Source organism: Procambarus clarkii, chromosome 1 (genome assembly GCF_040958095.1).
Source record: "Procambarus clarkii isolate CNS0578487 chromosome 1, FALCON_Pclarkii_2.0, whole genome shotgun sequence".
Classification (NCBI taxonomy): Eukaryota; Metazoa; Arthropoda; class Malacostraca; order Decapoda; family Cambaridae; genus Procambarus; species Procambarus clarkii.
This window is the reverse complement of record NC_091150.1, coordinates 55,363,928-55,372,429: the sequence shown is the minus strand read 5'-3', so window position 1 is coordinate 55,372,429 and position 8,502 is coordinate 55,363,928.

Sequence of the window (8,502 nt, the reverse complement as noted above, 5' to 3'; positions counted from 1 at the left end):
ATCCATCTACATCACTATCCATGTTCTTCCCTTCATTAGGAAAATTATATTTTCCTACACGTGATCTCAACTCACATCTCAACTCCAAATTAAGAGTTGACAAAACAGAAGTGAGAATAACTCAAAATTTAAGAATCTGGAACACTAGTGTCGATGGAGTGTGAAAATAAAATATTATATGAACTCTCTAATAAGAATTAAGGACACAAACCACGATGTATAGCAATAGCAATACTGAAGACTAAAATAATTGGCATGATAACTACTGCATGTTCTCCAGAGATTACCAGGTAGCTGGTTAAAAGAAGAACTTTTGACGAAATATCATTGAACAAAAATAAAACTAATTTGACTCCATCATTGGAATAATTTTAATGGCAAGCAAGAAAGTGCTGGTAGCTATGATCTACATTCCAACAACACACAAAACCGAGGCAAAAATGCACAAAACAGAAACAGGTCCTGCATTAATATCCTATTAGGCGTGGCAGATACAACTCACAGACCGGGAGCAAATCTGGAAGTAATGGGAGATTTCTGTTATATCATGAATGATTGAAAAGCATTGTATCCAAGTGTGGAAGAAGAGATAGGGAGAGAATAGCTAGTAGAAATGTCATAAAGGAACTGTGACATAACGTGTCAATGAGACAACATGGAGAAGGCATGAAAGATCAGCCAGCAAAGTTAAGCTTACTTGTCACATAGATCGAGATGGACATTGAGAGCATCAAACATTATATTCCAATGAGAACCAGCGTCCACTATTTGTAAAAACAGAGTATAAATAACAGACTACCACACACTTAAATGAATTACCTGATGATGTCTGAATCTGTAAAGAAAAAACCATGAGAAGGCGAGTTGAAAAAAAAAAAATCAGCGCAAGGCACGCTGGACCATTGTTGCCATACAGGAGTCCACGTGATCCAGTAAGGACAATGGGAGGAGATCTATGACGTCATGTGTCAGCGTTTCTCCTTGTGCTGGGACCGAGACACGTCATGTGCTCTGCCAATATTGATCCTCTGGCTATTTGAAATCTTGTACGCAAGGCCGGCCCTAGTTTAGAAACTTTGACCGGCCGATCTTACTTTGAGGTTGTAGAAATTACCTAACGACCCACTCTAAAGTTGACCTGATCGTCGGTAAGAATTTTGCTGTGCAACACTGACAGAAAGGCGAGAATATTGTGCTGACAGACATTACTGTTCTGCTATAGTAATTGGATGTGAGACCACACACACACACTTTATTCATTCAAGTGTATAAAGAAACATTATTAGACAACCAGCGACGGAAAGGCGGGGACAAGGAGCTGATGCTCTTTCTGCAAGCATATGCAGATGAATACTTACAGGCAAGTACACACGTACACCACCACAAGTGTTTCGAAGCAGCCGTTAAGTTTGTTTCTGTTGTAAAACTGAAGGGAGCATGAAGACATGGGCGAAGTACAGGAATAAATACATCACAGTGAGAAGAGAAGCAGAAGCAATATGTGAGCGACAGACAAAGAAGGGACTCAACTCGTACGGCTCCCCCCCCCAAGCGACACCAAGAGGTCAAAACAATATCTAAATATATAATGAATCTGAAGACACATTCACAATGACTGACAAAGATGTATGTCAGGGAATTATCAGACGGTTCCAAAAGGTGTTGAGGACACAACAGGGAAAGCTGCGTGAACTGGGTGTGAAACATGTGACACTGGAGGACTCTGAGATTATCACAGATAATGTAAGAAAATTCTGGCTGGAATTAAATAGCTCGCCTGGCGTTCCGCGAGCGCTATGTCATGGGTTCGTATCCTGGCCGGGGAGGATTTACTGGGCGCAATTCCTTAACTGTAGCCTCTGTTTAACGCAACAGTAAAATGTGTACTTGGATGAAAAAACGATTCTTCGCGGCAGGGGATCGTATTCCAGGGACCATAGGATTAAGGACTTGCCCGAAACGCTACGCGTACTAGTGGCTGTACAAGAATGTAACAACTCTTGTATATATCTCAAAAAAAAAAAAAAAAAAATAAAAAAAAAATACGACATTGGCTGTGGGAATCAGCAAAATTTCGTCCTTGATATTTAGAGGAAGAGGACATCTTACAATGCATCTTACAGTGCTAGCATCTTACAACTATACACAACGCCACTGGAAACATGAAAGTACCACACAGAGACAGCCAATATGAACATTTTACACACACCGTGAATTATTCGCACACCCTCCGTCACTAAGTGATGGAGTGCGAAAACATACGTGAATTCAGAGAACTCTATAACCAATGTTCCAACAATGTACAAATATTTCATTCAAAATGATATGCTACCAGAAATTTTAGCCGCGGTGTGCAGGACAAACATATCTATTGTGACACTAGCTCTCCACATATGTCAGTTGCTTAATTTAGAACCTGTACTTGAGGTCGATCTCGAACCCATTGATGATGTGACGACTTATACTGAATTTTGTAACTAGCTCATTAAGATTGTAACTTGCTTAGCTAAATGAATTGTGAGGTTCAGTTCCTGAGCCCATCATGTGCCTCTGTAACCCTTTCCACTACCGCCCACAAGATGGGTATGGGGTGCATAATAAATGAACTAAACTAAAAAAAAAACATGTAAGGTGACTGAAAAGACTGAAAGAATACGAAGAGAGATGAGCCTTTAAATGAAACACCAAAGAAGCAAATCATGTCTCACAAACTTTAAAGAATTCTATGAAAAAAACTGCATATTTCTTTACTACCAGAAGGTCTTCGACACAGTGCCCTAAATGAGACTAGTACATAATTAGTGTTAAAGAAGCTTGAGTGACAGAAGGTACGACCTTCACTGCCCCTCTCCAGCACCACAACCTTGCCACTCTGTAAGAGAGGGACCAATAAACCTGCTCACTCACAAGGTATGACGATACTTCAGGGGAAAAAAATAAGGCCAACACATTGAAGCGGAGTTTGGTACCGTTATGAAGGCTATCCGGCACCACTCTGTGTGTGGGCCTGGCTGTGGGTGTGGTTGTGGGCGTTCATGTGGGTGTAACTGTAGGGCCAGGTGTAGGCGCCGGGGGAGGAGTGGGTGTAGGCATAGGTGTGGGAGTGGGAGGGAATGGGAGTGAACAATAGGGTTGGTGTTTGGGTTGTGTGTATGCTGCTGTGCGTGTCAGCGTCACCGTGACTGTGTGGGTGTGGGAATGGGTATGGTGTCGGTATGGGTATGGTGTGGGTATGGGTGTGGTTATGGGCGGGACTTGTGGGCATATTGTAGTCACGCAGCTCTATAGTCACGAAAGGATCTGCCACAATTAGGACAGTCTGGCGACCGGTCGTTCATAGCCGGATCGTCATGTAGGTCACCCATCGTACTGACAGGGGTCAGTACGTCTCCGTAATGGTTCTCACAAAAGTTTATGGGTGACAAGGCGCGAAAACCCTTGACAGGGGCAGACGTCCTTCAGGATTGCTCAAACCAAGTGTCACTGACAAATGGCCCCTACTGCAGGTAGACGGAAGGTCCCCTTAGAGCAGCAGCAGGGGGGGATGCCCTGGCTGTTTGTGGAAACAGGAGCGCCTCGTGAAGGCCAGCCAGGGACTTCACACAGCTACCGCAAACGAACGATAGCTGTGCACTACGTACTTTCTGAAGTATATACAGTCGGAAGCGAGGAGCGTCAGAATGCAGATACCGTGGGCGAAAGTCATAGTTACTCCCTGTGTATATAAATGTGTATAGTGTTGTAAGAGTGGGCACGGGAACCCGTTTCTCACCTGAATGAGGACATGGAACCTTGACTCTGATGGCTGTTCACCTGAGCCAATGATTCACGAAGGCGTTAACAAGATGAATTCATTCCGAGAATTCGCCCGGATACCCACCACGGAAGACTCAGCCGCTGGGGACTCACCCGACAATGAATATTTGAACACGAAACTTTAAAGATCCCGGTAGTACAATCGGGTTATTTCTCGACCCACAAATCTATAATTCCGGGTTCGAATTCCGATCGGAACAAAAATGAGTGAGCGCGTTTCCTACCGCCTAATGCCCCTGTCCACCAACCGGTAAATAAGTACCCCAGTGCCACAACCATGAGAAAAGTGCCACAGCCACAAGAACAGTGCCACAGCCACAAGAACAGTGCCACAGCCACAAGAACAGTGCCACATTCACAAGAACATTGCATAAGAACAAACGATTTTAATTTCTTGACGAGGCGCTGTGAAACAAGCACAGCGCAACACTCAACACTGTGACATCAACACTGCGACATCAACACTGCGACATCAACACTGCGACATCAACACTGTGACATCAACACTGTGACATCAACACTGTGACATCAACACTGCGACATCAACACTGTGACATCAATTAACACTGTAACATCAACACTGTGACATCAACACTGTGACATCAACACTGCGATATCAACACTGGGACATCAACACTGTGACATCAACACTGTGACATCAACACTGTGACATCAATTAACACTGTAACATCAACACTGTGACATCAACACTGTAACATCAACACTGTAACATCAACACTGTAACATCAACACTGTGACATCAACACTGTAACATCAACACTGTGACATCAACACTGTGACATCAACACTGTAACATCAACACTGTGACATCAACACTGTGACATCAACACTGTAACATCAACACTGTGACATCAACACTGTGACATCAACACTGTAACATCAACACTGCGACATCAACACTGTGACATCAACACTGTGACATCAACACTGTAACATCAACACTGTGACATCAACACTGTGACATCAACACTGTAACATCAACACTGTGACATCAACACTGTGACATCAACACTGTGACATCAACACTGTGACATCAACACTGTAACATCAACACTGTGACATCAACACTGTGACATCAACACTGCGACATCAACACTGTGACATCAACACTGTGACATCAACACTGTAACATCAACACTGTGACATCAACACTGTGACATCAACACTGTAACATCAACACTGTGACATCAACACTGTGACATCAACACTGTGACATCAACACTGAGACATCAACACTGTGACATCAACACTGTGACATCATCACTGTGACATCAACACTGAGACATCAACACTGTGACATCAACACTGTGACATCATCACTGTGACATCAACACTGAGACATCAACACTGTGACATCATCACTGTGACATCAACACTGAGACATCAACACTGTGACATCAACACTGTGACATCAACACTGTGACATCAACACTGTGACATCAACACTGAGACATCAACACTGTGACATCAACACTGTGACATCAACACTGAGACATTAACACTGTGACATCAACACTGTGACATCATCACTGTGACATCAACACTGAGACATCAACACTGACATCATCACTGTGACATCAACACTGAGACATCAACACTGTGACATCAACACTGAGACATCAACACTGAGACATCAACACTGTGACATCAACACTGAGACATCAACACTGTGACATCAACACTGTGACATCGACATAGCTAGGATCGTATACACAAGTGAAGCGGAGCCATGTTTTCCCTCACTGAAAGTCCACTCCAAGTCATCAGTATCAACGCTCTACAGACAGAAGTCAAATTTTGTTAGTTTGTTGCCATACATTGTTGTTGTAATGATGAACACATGCGACACCCCTGTGAGGCATGAACCGTTGTATAATGTATGAGTATATTGTATGCATATGTGGGTATTATTACGAGTATATTTGTATGCAACGGTAGCGCAAGTCCCTCATATACTTTGTCCTTGCTGAAGGAGAGACTTCTCCGTGTGGGAGATGGGCGTCCAGGTCGTTGGGTCCTTCACCACCTCTCCCACGCGTAATGACTGTATATGGTTCGGGTGAATAATTGCACAACATAATGGGCACAATAGGGGAGTGTGTTGCCAGAACTGGGAGGTGGGGCTTCCCGCTAGCCCACACCCGTACCTGCTGCCTCTTGTGGTGGGCTCTGTCACTCTATCTTCATCTCAAGTTTACCTACACACACACGCGTTACAGATGAGAGGTGGGACCAAAGAGCCGAAGCTCAATCCCCGTAAGCACAATTAGGTGAGTACACGAGCAAGGGGACACAGGTGAAAACTCAGTGCTCATATGAGCCACAGAGACATTAGAAATAATTTTTCAGTGTCCGAACAGTTACCAAATGGAGTGTATTAGGCAGTGATGTGGTGGAGTAGATTTGATAGGGCTGAATAGGCTAAGAAACCTATTCTTCTGACTGCTTCATGCATATGTGTGTGTGTGTGTGTGTGTGTGTGTGTGTGTGTGTGTGTGTGTGTGTGTGTGTGTGTGTGTTAGAGATAAATATATATAATAGATATAGAGGACAAAACAGATCGGTTGGAAAGGCGGGGTCCAAGCGCTAAAAGCTCGATTCTACAAGCACATGGTAAACACACACACACACACACACACACACACACACACACACACACACACACACACACACACACACACACACACACACACACACACACACACACACACACCTGAAGAAACACATAAAGAAACTGGAGAAGGTTCAGAGGTTTGCGACGAGGCTTGTCCCAGAGTTACGAGGGATGGGATATGAAGAGCGGCTGAAGGAACTGAACCTTACGACACTAGAGAAAAGAAGGGAGAGAGGAGATATGATAGGGACATATAAAATACTCAGGGGAATTGACAAAGTGGAAATAGATGAAATGTTCACACGTAATAATAACAGAACGAGGGGACATGGGTGGAAACTGGAAACTCAGATGAGTCACAGAGATGTTAGGAAGTTTTCTTTTAGCGTGAGAGTAGTGGAAAAATGGAATGCACTTGGGGAACAGGTTGTGGAAGCAAATACTATTCATACTTTTAAAACTAGGTATGATAGGGAAATGGGACAGGAGTCATTGCTGTAAACAACCGATAGCTGGAAAGGCGGGACCCAAGAGTCAATGCTCGATCCTGCAAGCACAAATAGGTGAGTACAAATAGGTGAGTACACACACACACACACACACACACACACACACACACACACACACACACACACACACACACGTTACTCCTTTACCTTGGATGTTATATAATGTTCATTCTGGTGCTGTACCTCTTGTCTTCCAATACATTGCTGTCTGTCTTGGAGTCGTTGTGGTACTACTCTGTTGTTCCCTATTTTGTCCACGCCTTCTTTAACTTTTTTTGTCTCTAAGCATCTGCTGATAAATCACTGACTTCTTTTTTTACTATTGCTATTTAGGAAGTATTAATATTCCCTCGTAAGGATCCAGAGAGAATATAAACAGCCAACGGTTCAACAGGTATAAGCCTCGGAGCCAGTATGGAAGACCAACCCGACACGCAACAGATCTAGAGACAAGAGAACAGGAACGGCGAGTCCCCAGCATAAGGGTTTGGGTGTGGTGTCGGGCTACAGGCTCGTCAACCTCTGGAGGGTTATTAAGGCCGCCACAATTGCTTACTGACCAACCAGCATAAATAATTTAGTCCTGATTATAGTCCAGGACTAAAGTACACTCTGAGAGAATAAAATATACCAGGATGAAAGAACAGGTCATTCAGGTTAGAGTGAGGTTCTGGTACAAATAGAGTTGGCAATATATTGGCAACAATGATACTTTTTGCAGATAATAAACTATGTGGAGGCTCTGATTTACTCACACTACTGCACTCGGTATTAGATCTGAGAGTATTAATTTTAACTGCTACCTTTCGCAACAACTCCCACTTCACTCCAGCTAGGGGCCTCGTAGCCTGGTGGATAGCGCGCAGGATTCGTAATTCTGTGGCGCGGGTTCGATTCCCGCACGAGGCAGAAACAAATGGGCAAAGTTTCTTTCACCCTGAATGCCCCTGTTACCTTGCAGTAAATAGGTACCTGGGAGTTAGTCAGCTGTCACGGGCTGCTTCCTGGGGGTGGAGGCCTGGTCGAGGACCGGGCCGCGGGGACACTAAAAAGCCCCGAAATCATCTCAAGATAACCTCAAGATAGCTCTGAACTACCATTTTAACTCATTAGAGATGCACCAAACTTTGCCTTAACAATGGATGAATTTAGCTTATCTAAATTAACGAAATCTCTATGTAAGACTTGTTAGCCTTCACTCCACAACCACAACATATGGGAGCCGGCGGCCGAGCAGACAAAACGCTGGGCACGTGATTCTGTGGTCCCGGGTTTGATCCCGGGCGAAGGCGAGAAACCATGTGCAGAGTTTCTATCACCCTATGTCCCTTGTTACCTAGTAGTAAATAAGTACCTGGGAGTTAGTCAGCTGTCACGGGCTGCTTCCCGTGGTGTGTGGTGTGGAAAAAAATAGTTGTAGTAGTAGTAGAAACAGTTGATTGACAGTTGAGAGGCGGGCCGAAAGAGCAGAGCTCAAAAACCCGCAAGCTCAACTAGGTGAATACAAAAGCCTTCATGTATTACACACAGATGGGGGCGAAC